This window comes from Aethalodelphis obliquidens, unplaced genomic scaffold (assembly GCF_003676395.1).
Source record: "Aethalodelphis obliquidens isolate GAN/ISIS:26980383/991018 unplaced genomic scaffold, ASM367639v1 scaffold21, whole genome shotgun sequence".
Classification (NCBI taxonomy): domain Eukaryota; kingdom Metazoa; phylum Chordata; class Mammalia; order Artiodactyla; family Delphinidae; genus Aethalodelphis; species Aethalodelphis obliquidens.
Window position 1 is genome coordinate 26,423,480 of NW_020837965.1, and position 17,175 is coordinate 26,440,654.

Consider the following 17,175-nt stretch of genomic DNA (forward strand, 5'->3'; position numbering starts at 1 on the left):
AAAGAGACCATTGGTTCTAGATGAAATCATCTTTAAAAAAAAAATAATAATAACCCTAGCAAACTAAGACTGGAACTGAGTTTTTCTTGGTTGCTAATAATCAACCAGTTGTGATATTAAATGGCCACAAGAAAAGAGCTATGTGCTCGCATGTCAGGGAGACGTTTGAAGAAAAGCACTTTCTGAGCAGGAGCTGGCACCCCATGGGACAGAATGAAATCCGTGCCAGTTCTTGCTGCCTCTGGCCTTGGTGATATGGGTATCCTGCAGAAGAGTTGGGTCCTTCATCACAGAGCTAAACGCACACACCCGGTCCAGGAGTCAGAGAAGCTGCAGGAGGATCTAGGGGAAGGTGGAGCAGGTTGAGGCCCAGCTATAACCTCACATCTATAGGCCAGTCAGCATGTCAGCAAACACTTGTGTGAGCTACAAAACGGAGACTGCTTCCCTTAGCCTTCCAAATCTGTGTTTAGGCCTATTCGTCAAACACTGATATGGTTATACCAAACTTCTAGGTATTATTGCACCACTATAATTTTCTATTCTTTGTTTCAAACGTTATGCATCTTTTTTTTTTTTTTTTTTTTTTCGGTACACGGGCCTCTCACTGTTGTGGCCTCTCCCGTTGCGGAGCACAGGCTCCGGACGCGCAGGCTCAGTGGCCATGGCTCACAGGCCTAGCCGCTCCGCGGCATGTGGGATCTTCCCGGACCGGGGCATGAACCCATGTCCCCTGCATCGGCAGGCAGACTCTCAATCACTGCGCCACCAGGGAAGCCCTCAAACGTTATGCATCTTTACATTTTAAATGTGTATCCCATAATAGCAGTAGTTTGATTTTTAAAATCTAATCTGATAATCTTTCATAAATTGAGAATTTATTCTATTTATAGTTAATGTAATTAAATTATAATTGAGTTTAAATATAATATCTTCTTTTTTTTTTTTTTTTTTTTGGCCGCATGGCTTGCAGGATCTTAGCTCTCCCACCAGGGACTGAACCTGTGCCCCCAGAAGCATGGAGCCCTAACCACTGGATTGCCAGGGAATTCCCTAAATATAATATCTTATATTCTGCTTTCTATTTGTCCTGCCTATTCTATTTTCTTTTTCCCACCTCTCATGTCATCTTGTAGATATTTCTTATTTTTTCATGTTTTGATTAAATATTCTATTTGTTACACTAAAGTTTTTAATATTCGCACTTAACTCATCAAAGTTTAAAGTTAATCAAAACCTTTCTGAGGACTTCCCTGGTGGTCCAGTGGTTAAGAATCTGCTTTCCAATGCAGGGGACACGGGTTCAATCCCTGGTGGGGGAACTAAGATCCCACATGCTGCAGGGCAACTAAGTCCATGTGGTCTAGAGCCTGCAGTCCACAACTAGAGAGCCTGCGTGCTGCAACTACTGAGCCCACATGCTCTGGAGCCTGCGTGACACAACTAGAGAACCCATGTGCTGCAACTACTGAGCCTGCATACCACAACTAGAGAGGTTGCATGCCACAACTTCTGAGCCCACGTGCTCTGGAGCCTGTGCGCCACAACTAGAGAACCCGTGTGCCACAACTACTGAGCCTGCATGCTCTGGAGCCCACGCATCACAACTAGAGAGAAGCCCACATGCCACAATGAAGAGCCCATGTGCCTCAACGAAGATCCCGTGTGCCACAACTAAGACCTGATGCAGCCAAATAAATAAATAAATAAATAGTTTTTAAAAACCTTCCTATCTTCCCATAAATAAGGATTTTTAGAAACATTAACTTCATAAGTCAGAAAGGGAAAGACAAATACCATATGATATCACTTATATATGGAATCTAAAATATGACACAAATGAACTTATCTATGAAACAGAAACAGACTCACAGACATAGAGAACAGACTTGTGGTTGCCAAGAGGGAAGGGGGATGGGGAAGGGATGGATTGGGAGTTTGGGGTTAGCAGATGCAAACCATTATATACAGAATGGATAAACAACAATGTCCTACTGTACAGCACAGGGAACTATATTCAATATCCTGTGATAAACCATAATGGAAAAGAATATGAAAAAAGATGTATATCTATGTATTACTGAATCACTTTGCTCTACAGCAGAAATTAATACAACATTGTAAATCAACTACACTTCAATTTTAAAAAAAGAAACACTAACTTCATATTCCTTCCTCTAAACTTCTGCTATTATTATTGTTGTGGTTTTAATTCGATCTTGTTTTTAACCCCCAAATACTGTATAATTATTACCATTTATATAGCAATCTTCATTTAGATTTTACCACATATTGATCATTCTTTGCCCTTTATTCCTTTTTATATCACTCTCACTTTGCTTGAAGTACATCCTTTAGAATTTCCTTTAGTATGAATTTGTAGTGCCAATCCCTTTTTTTTTTTCTGAAAATGTCTTTATTTGGCCCTCACTTTTGAAAGACAGTGAAAGATAACTAGGTTGGCAATTGTTTTCTTTCAATATGCTAAAGAGATCTTCCTACTGGCTTCTGAATATTACTGTTAAAAACCTAGTTATGGGCTTCCCTGGTGGCGCAGTGGTTGAGAGTCTGCCCGCCAATGCAGGGGACACGGGTTCGAGCCCTGGTCTGGGAAGATCCCACATGCCGCGGAGCAACTAGGCCCGTGAGCCACAACTACTGAGCCTGCGCGTCTGGAGCTTGTGCTCCGCAACGAGAGGCCGCGACCGTGAGAGGCCCGCGCACCGCGATGAAGAGTGGCCCCCGCTCGCTGCAACTAGAGAAAGCCCTCACACAGAAACGAAGACCCAACACAGCCAAAAATAAATAAATTAATTAAAAAAAAAAAAAACCTAGTTATTAGTCTAACTACTGTACTTTTCTCCTCTGACTGCTTTCAGATCTCACATTGTCTTTGGTGTTCTCTAATTTCATTGTGATGTATCTTATGTATAGGTTTCTTTTTATTTATTCTGCTGAAATCCATAGTTTTGTTTGTGTATATTGTCATTCACCCATTTTCAAACATTTTCAACCACTAGCTCTTTTTTAAAAAATTTATTTATTTTATTTATTTATTATTTTTCATGTGTTGGGTCTTCATTGCTGTGCGCAGGCTTTCTCTAGTTGTGGCGAGCAGGGGTTACTCTTTGTTGCAGTGCATGGGCTTCTCATTGCAGTGGCTTCTCTTGTCGTGGCACACGGGCTCTAGGCGCACAGGCTTCAGTAGTTGTGGCACGTGGGCTCAGTAGTTGTGGCTCACAGGCTCTAGAGCACAGGCTCAGTAGTTGTGGCACAGGGGCTTAGTTGCTCCTTGGCATGTGGGATCTTCCCAGACCAGGGCTTGAACCCGTGTCCCCTGCATTGGCAGGAGGATTCTTAACCACTGCACCACCAGGGAAGTCCGCAGCCATTAGTTCTTTTTTTTTTTAATAAATTTATTTATTTAATTTTGGCTGCATTGGGTCTTCATTGCTGCATGCAGGCTTTCTCTAGTTGGGGCGAGCAGGGGCTACTCTTCATTGCGATGCGTGGGCTTCTCATTGCGGTGGCTTCTCTTGTTGCGGAGCACGGGGTCTAGGCATGCGGGCTCAGTAGTTGTGGCTCACAGGCTCCAGAGCACAGGCTCAGTAGTTGTGGTGCATGGGCTTAGTTGCTCCACAGAATGTGGGATCTTCCCGGACCAGGGCTCAAACCCATGTCCCCTTCCCTGGCAGGCAGATTCGTAATCACTGCACCACCAGGGGAGTCCCCAGCCATTAGCTCTTAATATGCTTTTTTGTGGTCTAATCTGCCTTCTTTGGGGACTCAAATTACACCTATGTTGAACTTCCTCACCTACTCTCTTACCTCTCCTATTTACTTTTTAAAAATTTATTTTGAAATCTCTCAAGAGTCACTGATTTTTCTCTTGAGCTGTGTCTAACCTGCAGTTAACTTGTCAACTGGGATTTAAGTTTTTCAATTTTTTAGTTCTAGACTTTCTATTTAATTCTTTTTCAAATATGCTATGTGATTTTTACAGTTTTCAGTTGTCCGCTAAATTTTTCAAGCTTTTTTGTTTTTTCTTTGAACAGAATAAAAGTTTGTGTCTGATTAAACCAGTATCTTGGGTCTCTAGGGTCTGTTCTTATCTTTTTGTTTCTTGTTTTTTTTTTCTTCCTTGTTTTTTTTTTCTTCATCTCTCATATGGGCCTGATGATCTTTTTTACATATTGGATAAATCACTGAAACAATTTGAAGCTTAGGTTGTTCTCTTTCTCCAGAAGAGTTTTAATTGTTTTTTTCCGGGTGCCTGGGAGCACTAACCATAAGAGAGGGCTTAATCTAATCTAATTTTCAGGCTTAATCTAATTTCAGGGCTTGAGATTTCCTTAAAAGATTTTCCTAAAGCTGGGCTCCAGACTCTCTGAAGGTTGATTTACTTCCAGTTAACCCTCACTTCTAGGGTGCAACCCTTTAAGATTCCAGCTCAAAGTAGCACGTGTTTTCCCTGGGGCCCCAATCTTGGTGGGCCACAGACTCTGTTGATTATTTGTTGCTGCATAACAGAAACCCAGAGACTCAGTGGCTTAAATTTAAAAGATGTATTATTTCTTATGACTCTGAGTATTGACTGGGCTTAGCTGGACAGTTCTGCTGCTGAAGCCACTTATGCAGCTCAGCTGGGGAGGGAATGTGCATGTATTCACTCATCCGGGAAGGCTGGAATGGCTTCAGCTCTCTCTTTCTCTTCATATGGTCTCCCACCATCCAGTAGTCTAGTCTTGACTTCTTTATCTGGCGACTGCATCCCAAGAGGACCAGAGAGGAGCTGCTAGTCCTCTTGAGGCATTGACCTGGACCTGACACAGTATCACTTAATGCCACATTCTATTAGTCAAAGGAAGTCAGATTCTAAGGGAAAGCAAACAGACTCGCCTCCTTATGGAAGGAGCAACTGTGTGTGCAGGAGTCATCATTGGTCATCTCTACAGACAAACACCTCTAAGCCACTGAGGCTTTCGAAGATGCAGCACAGCCTTCCATCTCTCCTGGATTTGTCCCTAGGGAAAAAGCTTTCCCAACTGCCAGACTCACTTCTCCGGATTCCTACTGTGTGATGCTGCCTGGGTTGTTTTCTCTGAGTTGTTATCTTGTAAGCTCTCTGGTGCTCTGAAGAATATGTTTTCTAGATCTTGTTCATCAGTTCACTTGTCTTTGGCAGGCAGGTCTAGACTACCTAGGCCACCATTACCATAAACTTCCTCTTCAATAGCCTGTTGAGAGTGATATGGTCCCCGAATCAGTCGGACACCTCTTAATAAGTTGTATGCAGAAGGGTTCTCGTGTCACTCCTTGGAATGTGGAGGTTCTTTTTTTGTTGTCTAATAGGTTGAAATAATGGGATCACCCAGACTCAGTTTGTTCACTGACTTCTCTGGGTCTTGCCTCATCTGTTTCGTTCACCATTCTTCTCAAATCTTCGTTCTGGGTTCAATTTCCTTTTTCCTGAAGTACATACTTTAATCACAGTCTGTTACTAACACTTTCCATTTTTGTTTCTCTGAAAATATTTTCATTTTATCCTCACTCTTGAATGGTAGTTTAATGGGGGGGTATAAAATTCCACAAGCTCTTCATGCCTTGCAGGGCCACCCGGACCTTGGCAAGCACATTGGGTGGTGGTGGAAGCTTCAGCAGGTGAGTTGAGGGGCTGACAGTGCAGGGCACACACTGGCCTGCTAGGGGCGGTGCTGGGGCCTGGAGGTCCCAGCAAAGAGTGAGGCCCAGGTGGACCAGGTGTGCACTCAGGTCCAGCATGAGGTGGAGACTAACCTGAGGTGGAATCTCCAATGAGGTCCTGTGCCACCACTTCAGCATCCCCAGATGGGGGCCTTGGTGCTGGCTGGGTAGAGGACCAGCCTGTGCCGTGGCCTTGGCCCTGCAAGATCCATGGGCGGAGAACAGGGGTGCTCAGCTGTTCCCACCAGTATGATATCTGGTCCTTATCAGTCAGCCCTTTAGCCTTCTAAGATCTTCAAAATGGCTGAAATGCAAAGGATGGTTTTTAAAAATATAATTGATTTTCTTAATCACATTCTGTGCTTGTAATGAGTAAATATTTGAGCTCTGAATTACCAAATCAGTGTCTTTTAAAGAAAGAAAAAAAGAAGAATTGAGCCTCAAACCAGTGGCTACTTATTTGAAAACTTTCTCCCTATCTGGCATACTCACGCTTTGACACTTTGTTTCCTGGCAGGGGAGGCACACTAGGACACTGCTGTATAGATGAGATAATATGCAGAACCTGCTCTGAGAGTTATAATTAATGTTTTCACTGGACAATTTAGCTGACAAGTAAGCTCAGAATACTATGAAGCCTCATATATTTTAAAGCTTATCTGCAGCCCTGAACTGCAGCTGTGGCCCTTTCTGTATCACTCTATATATAGCTGTGACCTCCCTAGGAATGCCTTGAGAAGGGGCCTGCATCGCTGGGGTATTAATTGTGTATCCAGACCCTAGAACTCAGCTCTGCCAGTTTTGTAAATGTTAGTTTTAGTGGACATTTGCATCAGTAAATTGAGCACAAATAAAGTGATTTTACATTTGTCTGAATGAATTTTATTTTAAAGCTGTGTTAACTAGCTGTTAGCACATCTATAGCACATCTACTTTTTTAACTTCTCTCCCAAGAATTCTGTTAAGAGGAAAGGCAAAATCAGCACAATGAGAAACAACACCGAGTTTTGCAGGCCTCTCACTGTTGTGGCCTCTCCCATTGCAGAGCACAGGCTCCGGACGCACAGGCTCAGTGGCCATGGCTCACGGGCCCAGCCGCTCCAAGGCATGTGGGATCTTCCCGGACCGGGGCACGAACCCGTGTCCCCTGCATCGGCAGGCGGACTCTCAACCACTGTGCCACCAGGGAAGCCCTGCAAGTGTATTTTAAAAGGTGTTTAGCAGATCCCTCTATTCAGTCTGACCTCTCGAATATTTTAAAGGTAGCATCAGCACTGGAATGGAAAACCTATCAAGCCTAAGTCCTTTTTTTTTTAAGTAGGTTTTTTAAAAAATTAATTAATTTATTTTTGGCTGCATTGGGTCTCTGTTGCACGACGGCTTTCTCTAGTTGCGGTGAGCAGGGTCTACTCTTTGTTGCGGTGTGTGAGTTTCTTATTGCCGTGGCTTCTCTTGCTGCGGAGCACGGGCTCTAGGCGCGTGGGTTTCAGTAGTTGTGGTGCATGGGCTCAGCAGTTGTGCCTCACGGGCTCTAGAGCACAGGCTCTGTAGTTGTGGCGCACAGACTTAGCTGCTCCGCAGCATGGGGGATCTTCCCAGACCAGGGCTCGAACCCGTGTCATTGGCAGGCAGATTCTTAACCACTGCGACACCAGGGAAGTCCCCTAAGTCCTTTTTTAGATCCTGGTTTTTGATAGTGGTGTATGGGGAACTCTTTTCTGAAAGGTTTTACCTTTTGCAATTTTAGGAAGGATTATCTTTTCAGCTTGTTTTAAAAAGCTGCAGTTTGTGTTGATTTGTGGCTTCTCTACTTCATCAGCTATACCGGCCGGCCACACGCTTCCAAATAAAATAAACCCAAAACCAACCTCAGAACCGTATTTTGATCTGTAACAACTAAATAACTTTGTCAAGGGGAGTTCTATTAATATTCCATATAACATTTAATTAAGGTGATGGCTTTTATCTTACTACCCGCCTCAAAAATAAAAACAAAACCAAAAACCTCAATTCTCAACCCGAGGCAGAGCGGGCTCTGGGGCGCGGTCGGCGTCCCCTCCCTCTGAGGTGTCGGACTGTGTTTTGAAGCCTTGGAATCCAAAAAGCTCACCGCCCCGCTCCCACGCGGGATGGGCCTCCCCACCCCTCCCCTCCCCGGCGGTGTCACCTTACACCTTGAGCAAGGACGTCCTCCTCTGGACACGCCCCTCCCTCCAAGTCACCAAGGAGGTACCGAAGTCGCTGCCCTGAGAGGCTCCTTCCCCGCCACCCGAATGCGTCTTCGTCCCAGAGATGGCCCCTCCGCCGCCGCCGCAGCACAAACACCTAGTGGGGGCCGGCGTCGGGGGCCCTTCGTGGCCCGGCCCGTCCCCTGCCTCCCGGCCCACGGCAGCCCAGACTTCCCGCGTCCCGGCCTCTCTGCGTAACAGACCGCGATCCCGCCACAGACACCAACTTTCCATAAAAGCTGATTCTACGCAGCCCCGCCCCCGCGCAGGCGCAGGCGCATTGGCGGCCGGGCGGGAGGCGCGGTCAGCCAGCCGGGCCACGGGACCCGCCTCCGCCCGCTGGAATGCGCGGCCCCTCCTCGCCCCGCCCACGGCTGCCAACCCGGGTGCGAGGTCTCCCCTGCGGCCTGCGGTCCTCCCTGGAATGCGGGCGGGCCTCACTAACTAGCCGAGTGTGACTTCACAACACGCATGTGTAACAGGACGTCTGAGAGTTCGCGCTCCGGTGTCCGCACCCCAGGAAGCCCTGACCTCCTGTGCTGTGGTTCAAGGAAAGTGCTAGAGGCCCGTCTGGGAGAGGCCGGGGGTTCACTGCCTGCACAGATGGAATCTGGAGAGATATCCCCCTGTGGGCTTCCTCAGCGCCCCAGTGCCTGCCCTCCCCAAGATACCTTCAGACGGCTCCGGGGCCTTCATGCCTTTGGAACTGAGTGTCTGTCCCCATTTCACCTGAAACCACCGTTGACTAGTTGTACCCACACTGCCCACGCAGCCCCCTCCCCCGACAGGGCAGGGCAGGGTAGGCCTTTCCGAGGGAGCCCCAGGAGCCCTTTCTGCCGCAGCTGATACCTGGGCTTCTGCTTGCGGAGCCCAGTCAGAGTCCCAGACCCAGATCCCGGGGAGACCCTGCTCTTGCCCGCGCCAGTCAGAAGTCCGGACCCAGTGGGGTTAAACCCAAAAGTTTGGTTTTGTTAAAAAAAAGAAAAAGAGAAATCTGGAAGTGGGTCGTGCAGCTGCTCGAGGCCGCGTTGGGGGAATTGCTACAGCCGCGTGTCCGCACTTCCTCCGTCTCAGATCTGCATGGGAATTGGAGTCGGCAAACTGCATGATATTCCAGAAGCTTTGGAAGTGGGAAAGGGCGTGGAGGCCATGCCCCTGCTGCTCTTTGCTCTTTGCTGCCGACGAGCAAGGTCGTGAAGCGATGAGGACTCTCTGAGCATGTTCCCGTGTCTCCTCCGAGCTGCCCGGGTGCTGGCAGGCGGGGGCAGCAGTGAGAGTAGCAGCAGAAGCATCTCTGTTTGGGCGCCAGAACCTGGAATGGTAGCTCTGGATGTTTTGCAAACTCGTGACTCTAGAGGCAGGTCCAGAGCGCGGAAGCCCCACCCCCACCCCAGGCAGTTTTTGTTACTCTGGAAGTGTTCCAGAGGGCGGAAGCCCCACCCCTACCCCAGGCAGTTTTTGTTACTCTGGAAGTGTGCGCAGAGGGCGGAAGCCCCACCCCCACCCCAGGCAGTTTTTGTTACTCTAGAAGTGTTCTTAGATCGCGGAAGCCCCACCCCCACCCCAGGCAGTTTTTGTTACTCTGGAAGTGTTCCCAGAGGCCAAGCCCAGACCTTGTTCCTCCAGCTCTTCCTGATCAAGTTTAGTAAGTCAGCCTTGCTTAGATTACCTCCCGTGGTTCTGCTCCCCGCACCCTGACTGCCCCAGGTTTTGCTGCTAGAAATAATGTGGCCTTACCACCTGTGGTAACAGGTGAGGTGTGGGTGATGTCACTGCCCTCCAGCTAAAGACCAGAGGAGCACACCTGTCACTGAACAAGTTGACTTTACTCCGGGGACTTCCCCGGTGGTCCAGTGGCTAGGACTCCATGCTTCCCCTGCAGGGGGCACGGATTTGATCCGTAGTGGGGGAACTAAGATCCCGCAAGACGCGGACGGTGGCAAAAAAAAGTTGACTTCACTCCGCACTGCTGACCACACACCTGGGAGTCATGGGGTGTCTCAGTAAGAAGATGGTAGAAGGCACTTGGTTACAGGCTTGTAAAAGGTGGTTTTGGTGAAAGTTTAATAGGAAGCAGGATTAGACGCTGTCAGGTAGTGGGGGAAATTAAATGCTTGAATATCATAGTAACTCATCTATAAGGAGGGAAGGCTGCACTTGGTAAAGAAGCATTCATCACTCATAGTAGATAAGAGAGGGGGAATGTTTGGTCATTTTTCGTGGTTTTGAAACATTTTTTTCTGTGTTTAGACCTGATTACAGGGTGCTCTTGTTTTTGTCTCGATCCATCTAGGTCATGTTCTGTGAACTTGTTTACGTTCAACAGGAGAACGCCATGGCGTAGCTGTGAGCGCCAGGCCGGCTCCCAGATGGCAGGGGCTGCTTTTCCCTTGGTGTAAGTATGCATCTAGGTGGGCTGGGAAGCCAGTGAGCCCTGTGCTACCACGGCAAAACATTTGGTAAAACTGTTGTGCCTTTGAAGGTAGACCACGTACCTAAAGCGTCTGTCGAAATGTGCTGATAGGCTGTGTCTCCTCACCCACAATCCACACCTATGGCCTCACAGGGAGGTCCTTATGACCAGTAGATTGAGGAGGAAAAACCTTGATCCTGGTTTACAGATGGTCCAGGAGTGGATGGCTGCGGCTCTACAGTCCCACTCAGAGGTGGCCCTAAAGGAGAGTAATGGGGCTTCCTTGGTGGCACAGTGGTTAAGAATCCGCCTGCCAATGCAGGGGACACGGGTTCGAGCCCTGGTCCGGGAAGATCTCACATGCTGCGGAGCAGCTAAGCCCGTGTGCCACAACTACTGAGCCTGTGCTCTAGAGCCCGCAAACCACAACTACTGAGCCCACGTGCCACAACTACTGAAGCCCGTGTGCCTAGAGCCCGTGCTCCACAACAAGAGAAGCCACCGCGATGAGAAGCCCGCGTACCGCAATGAAGAGTAGCCCCCGCTCGCCGCAACTACAGAAAGCCCGCCCCCAGCAACAAAGACCCAACACAGCCAAAAATAAATAAATAAAATAAAATAAAAAAGAGTGATGAAGGAAAATCTTCCCAGTGGTCTCCATTTCAAGCATCCCTTTGGGTCGTTGTCCACTTTGCCTGGACTGAAAGATGGCTAGAAGTATGGCTCTACATTTGCTCGTGGACAGTTGCTAATGGCTTGGCTGGATCATCAGAGATTTGGAAAAAACAAGACTGGAAGATCGGGGGAGGGTGAGAGGGAGAGGCAAGAGGGAGGAAATATGGGGATATATGTATATGTATAGCCGATTCACTTTGTTATAAAGCAGAAACTAACGCACCATTGTAAAGCAATTATACTCCAATAAAGATGTTAAAAAAAAAATCGGTGAAGAGGTGATCTGGGGAGGAGACATGAGGATGGACCTCTCTGTATAGGCATAAACTGTGAAGAAAATTTACCATATGTGAATACCCACCCAAAGGCACCTACTGCAGAGGAGGCTCACAAGAATCAGCTGGGCAAGGGACTTCCCTTGTGGTCCAGTGGTTAAGACTCTGTGCTTCCACTGCAGGGGGTGCAGGTTCGACCCCCGGCGGGGACCTAAGATCCCACATGCCATGCGGCATGCCCAAAAGATTAAAAAATTAAATAAATCACTTGAGCAAGACAGTCCATCCTGTGCATAGCAGTTCAGCCTCTTCAGCCAGCCATCCAAGTGCTCGTTCAATGGGCCCATGTACAAAACAGCCAAGGAGGCAGGGACAGGGGCTATGAAGGGGCTCAACATCATGGACTTTGCCTCACCAAGACTGATTTGGCTGTCATCACAGTTGAGTAACAGCAGAGACTAATACTGAGCCCCTAATATGGTGTCATTTCCCAAGGGACCAACTAGTCACTTGGTGAAAAGTCAATTACACTAGATCTCTTCCACTGTGGAAGGAGCAGCAATTTGCCCTCACTGGGTAGACATTTATTCTGGATATAGATTTGCCTTCACTGCCCGTGATGCTTCTGCCAGCACCACCGTCCACAGATTTACAGTACGCCTTATGGACCTTCATGCTATCCCACAGAACATTTCTTTGATCAAGGGATTAATTTTACAGCAAAAAAAAATGAAATAATAGGCTATGCCCATGGAATTCCCCCACTCGTGTCAAATGGAGGAAAGGAACAGAAAAAAAAATTTTTACAAAATAATAATAAAATTTAAAACTGAGCTGTTTAAATGTTGCTGTTTTTACCTGTCTGCTCTTGTCCAAAAGTGGGACATTCCTGAGGAGAAGAGGAAGGTTCCGCTTGTTTCCTTAAATCGCCAAAAGCCTCAGCCCAGAATTCAGCACCCCCTACCCGCCGAATTCTTGCAACGTTATTTCCTGGTTGGTTGATGCCAAGGCAAAAAGACATCCTTTTAATGGTTAGAGAAGATCAGTTGCTTAAATGATTTCACGTCAGTGTTGTATTTATGGTTTTACAATAAAATGACCTTTAGAGAAAAAAAAAAGACTTGTACCATGAAGACAACAATAAATTGCTGAAAAAATTAAAGACACAAATAAATGGAAACATTCCATGTTCATGGATTGGAAGACCTCATACTGTTAACATGTCAGTACTACACAAAACAATCTATAGATTCAATTCAATCCCTATGAAAATTTCAATGGCATTTTTTCAGAAATAGCAAAACACATCCTAAAATTCACATGGAGTGTCAAGAGATCCCAAAGAGCCAAAGCAACCTTGAAAAAGAACACGGCTGGAAGGCACGTTTCCTGATTTCAAAACTGCTGCAATGCTCTGGTGCCCAGAAGAGTGTAATGCTGGCATGAAGACAAACACAGACCAGCAAGCAGAATAGACCCACCCCGTGTTCCTGTAGGTCAGAGTCTTCGCAGCCTCGGATTCGGCAGTGATTTCTGGGCACGGGCAACAAAACAAAATCTGAACAATGGATTTCATGAAAAATGCAAAATTTTGTGCATCAAAACACATTATCCAGGGACTTCCCTGGTGGCGCAGTGGTGAAGAATCCGCCTGCCAGTGCAGGCAACACGGGTTCACGCCCGGGTCCAGGAAGATCCCACATGCCAAGGAGCAACTAAGCCCCTGAGCCACAGCTACTGAGCCTGTGCTCTAGAGCCCGCGAGCCACAACTACTGAATCCCCCACGCCTAGAGCCTGTGCTCTTCAACAAGAGAAGCCACCGCAATGAGAAGCCTGCGTACCGCAACGAAGAGTAGCCCCAGCTCGCCGCAACTAGAGAAAGCCCGCGCCCAGCAACGAAGACCCAACGCAGCCAAAATAAATAAATAAATTTATTTTTTAAAAAGACATTATCAAGAGAGTAAAAAGGCAACCCACAGAATGGGAAATAAATTTGCAAATCACATACCTCATGAGAGATTAACATCCAGAATTTAACGAGAATTCCTGAAATTTAACAACAAAAATACAATCTGATTAAAAAAATGGCCAAAGAATTTGAACAGACATTTCTCCAAAGAAGAAATACAAATAGTGAGCACATGAAAAGAAGCTCAACCTCACTAATCTTTAGGGAAATGCAAATCAAAACTACAATGAGATATCACCTCACACCCATGAGAATGACTTCTATGGGGAAAAAAAAAAAGACAATTACAAGTGGCCCTGAGGATGTGGAATAATTGGAGCATGTGTGCGCTGCTGGCGTTGCTGAGGATGGACTGCTATGGAAAACAGGATTGTGAGCCCTAAAAACTTAAGCCTAGGTTTACCATAGGGTCCAGCAAGTCCACTTCTGAGTATATATCCAAAAGAATTGAAAGCAGAAGAGAAGATTTGCACACCCACGTTCTTAGCAGCACTGTTCACAATAGCCAAAAGGTGGAAGCAGCCCGAGTGTCCACTGATGGATGAATGAATAAATAAAATGTGGTCTATACATACACATGTGTATGTGTACATAAGACAATGGAATGTTACTCAGCCTTAAAGAGAAAGAAAATTCTGACATAAGCTACAACATTATGATCCTTGAGGCTATCACTCCAAGTGAAATAAGACAGTCACAAAAAGACAACTACTGTTTGACTCCACTTCTCTGGGGTACTAGAGTAGTCAGATTCACAGAGACAGAAAGTGGGATGGTGGGTGCTATAGGCACAGGGAGGAGGGGGAAGTGGCAAGGAGCAAGTTGTTTAATGGATCCAGAGTTCCAGTTTACAAATGAGAAAGTTCTGGGGATTGGTTGCACAACAACATGAATATACTTAACACTACAAAACGGCACACTTAAAAATGGTTAAAATGGCAAAATTTGTGTTATGTGTACTTTATCACAATTTAAAAATCAACTATGGCCTCATGATGGGTTAGAGAAACAATGCCTATGGCAGCCATGAAAATGTTCTTCCTTTCATGTTATGTGGCTGTGTGTGCATATCACTGATAGCTTCTTTCTCTCCTTCTTCCCATTATTTTATAGAAGGATTGCAAGTGGTGGTGAACCTTAAATTTTAGTCTTTCGGTAACAGCATATTCATATGGGACTGGGCCTGAATTTATGGAGTCATTAACGCCGTCCAGAGATGGAGATTGTAACTGTGTCCCAGTGATGGATGCAATGACTCTTGGGACTTTGTGTCCCCCGTATGATGGATGCAATGACTCTTGGGACTTTGTGTCCCCCGTATGATGGATGCAATGACTCTTGGGACTTTGTGTCCCCCGTGGTTTGGGATGAGGGGGAGAGCATTTTCAATTTAGAGTAAATAGTTACATCTTGTTCAGTAGAAGCATCAGGTTGTTTCTGCTGTTGTGTGTGTAGGAGTGTATGTATGGGCGCTTAGCAGTCAAAGAGGGGCACTGCTATTATTCTCTCTCCTTCAAACCCACGCTTCTACACTCTGCTTTCTGATGCTAAGGCAGGGTCTCTGCAAACACATTTCTCCTTTGCCAACTAGCTGCCTGTTAGCATCTCACCAAAGTAGGTAATGGATGTCGATGGGAAAGCTGCAGGAGGGAAAATGCACTCATTCTTCTCTGTTTGCCAGAGAAATGGTGCTTCACCGTGAGAGTAGCAGGTGATTTCAAGAGCAGCAGTGGATTCCGGTTTGCAGTTTTCCCACATTTCTAGAACCAGCCTCGCTGCATTCCTCCTCTGGAATACCAGCACCAGCGCCCTGGTGCCCTCTCCTCAGAGATGTTGGATCTCAGCTCTTTGAGGTCCCTCCATCCAGCTGCTGAGGCATCAGCACAAATCAGGCATGGCCCTTCCTCAGAGGTCTGGCTCTCAGTTCCTACAGGATCCCTTCTCTAAGCTTCTAAATTTTAATAATCTCAGCCTCTTACCTTTGTTCCCCCAGCACTAGGCATGGTCGCTGCTTCCTGAAATACCAGCTGTGAGATAAATTATTGTCGCCTTTTTGCTTTTTCAGTTTTCTGATACCTGGTGAATAATTCTTTATGTTGAATTCTCTCTGTTGAAATAATTATTCTAGTTTCCTTCTTCTGAATTGACTGGTACATGTAGTAAAGGAAGCAGTTAGAAAAAAACGAGTAAGTGGCATGTGTTGGCTGCTTCAGGCTAACTCTAGCAAAGTTATAAGAAAGAAAAACTGGAGGCATGAGTTAGCTAGACTGGAAGCAAACCAAGGAGAATAAAGATCTGACTTATTTACGCCACCATTGCCATGAAGGACTGCAGAGGCGCTGCCCGGATTCTCCTTCAACAGGCTTGTTGCCTCAGCTGCTGGGAGGGCTGTTGATTGACAGACTTCAGCTGTCAATCAGGGACTACCTCAGCATATAGAGCAGGCCTGCTCAATATCACACATCCAGTGACTGACCTGATGGGGGAGTATAAAGACCTGGCCATTCTTACCCAACTCAGAACACCTGAAGAGCCATTCTAGTTCGGAGACCCCTGTGGGGTTGGCTGGGGCCACTATCATGGTTGCATTGCTCAACTTCTCCCTCTGCCCTCCTAGTTCCCTTCCCTTCCTTCCATACGTGTCCTTCCCAAAAGCGTCTCTTAATGAGCGTCCTGCATTCTAAACTCATCTTAGAATCTCTTCTGAGAACGTATCGACTTTTTCTTTTGTGAATTTTGGAGTAAACCAAAGATAGAGAAGGAACTAAAGAAAGAACTGGAGCTAGAGAGAGGGCATAAATAAACAATACTAGGAACAAAGCAGAGAATGTAACCAGAGATGCTACGGTTACTCAAAATCTTGTAAGAGGTTATGAACAATTTTATGCCAATACATCTGAAAAGACATAGGATGTATAGATTCCCGGAAAAATACAAACTGGGAAACTAAATTAAGAAGAAAGTGTAAAACCTGTAACAATGAAATACATTAGAAATCTTTTCAAAATAATGGATTTACAAGCAATACCTGCCAAATATTGAAAGAACAGATCATTTCAATCTCACACAGAACCTACAGAGACGAGAAAAAGAGGGAATAGTCCCCCGCTACATTTTTGTGTATGTTAACATAATATTGATACCAAATGCAAACAACGGCAGTATAAGAAAACTATAGGCAAGTCTCATTCGTAAACACAGAGGCAAAAATATGAAGCAAAATCTTAGGAAAACCGACTTATCAAATGTATCAAATTTATAGCAACTAACAGCCAGTTGGAGTTTATCTCAGGAGTGCAACGTTGCTTTAACGTCATAAAACGGATTAGTAACCATCCATGTTTGATGAGCTTAAAGTTGACCATCTTGTCACCTAATCAAGTCTAGTGAGGATGAGGCTCCTCTGGTGTAGTTCCTTAAGTAAACAGCTGCTCAAATATAGTTTTTCTTGGCCTGTGGATCCATGCAACTAAGAGAAAGGTTATCCGCCTCTCCCCTGCCACACATAGCCTGCGTGTACAATGGCGCAACTGGCATAGGAGAGCTGCTGTAGACATTCCTGTTCAAAAAGGGGGGCAGGTGGGAAACACAAAAGAGTCACCAGGGCTTCCCTGGTGGCGCAGTGGTTGAGAGTCCGCCTGCCAACGCAGGGGACACGGGTTTGAGCCCTGGTCTGGGAAGATCCCACATGCCGCGGAGCAACTAAGCCTGTGTGCCACGACTACTGAGCCCATGTGCCACAGCTACTGAAGCCTGTGTCCCTAGAGCCCATGCTCCACAACAAGAGAAGCCACCACAATGAGAAGCCCGCTCACCGCAACAGAGTAGCCTCCGATCACTGCAACTAGAGAAAGCCCGCGCAGCAACAAAGACCCAACGCAGCCAAAGATAATAAATAAATAAATAAGTAA

At 46.3% G+C, this 17,175-nt stretch overlaps 1 long non-coding RNA gene across 1 annotated transcript; it reads right to left on the reverse strand.

Moving 5' to 3' along the window:
• Window positions 1-4,126: 4,126 nt before the first annotated feature.
• Window positions 4,127-10,671, reverse strand: LOC113627692 (uncharacterized). The gene is made up of 2 exons (XR_003435655.1): window positions 7,871-10,671; window positions 4,127-6,007 (listed from the first exon to the last, which is right to left on the reverse strand). It is a non-coding gene; the product is annotated as an uncharacterized LOC113627692 (long non-coding RNA).
• Window positions 10,672-17,175: the final 6,504 nt, after the last annotated feature.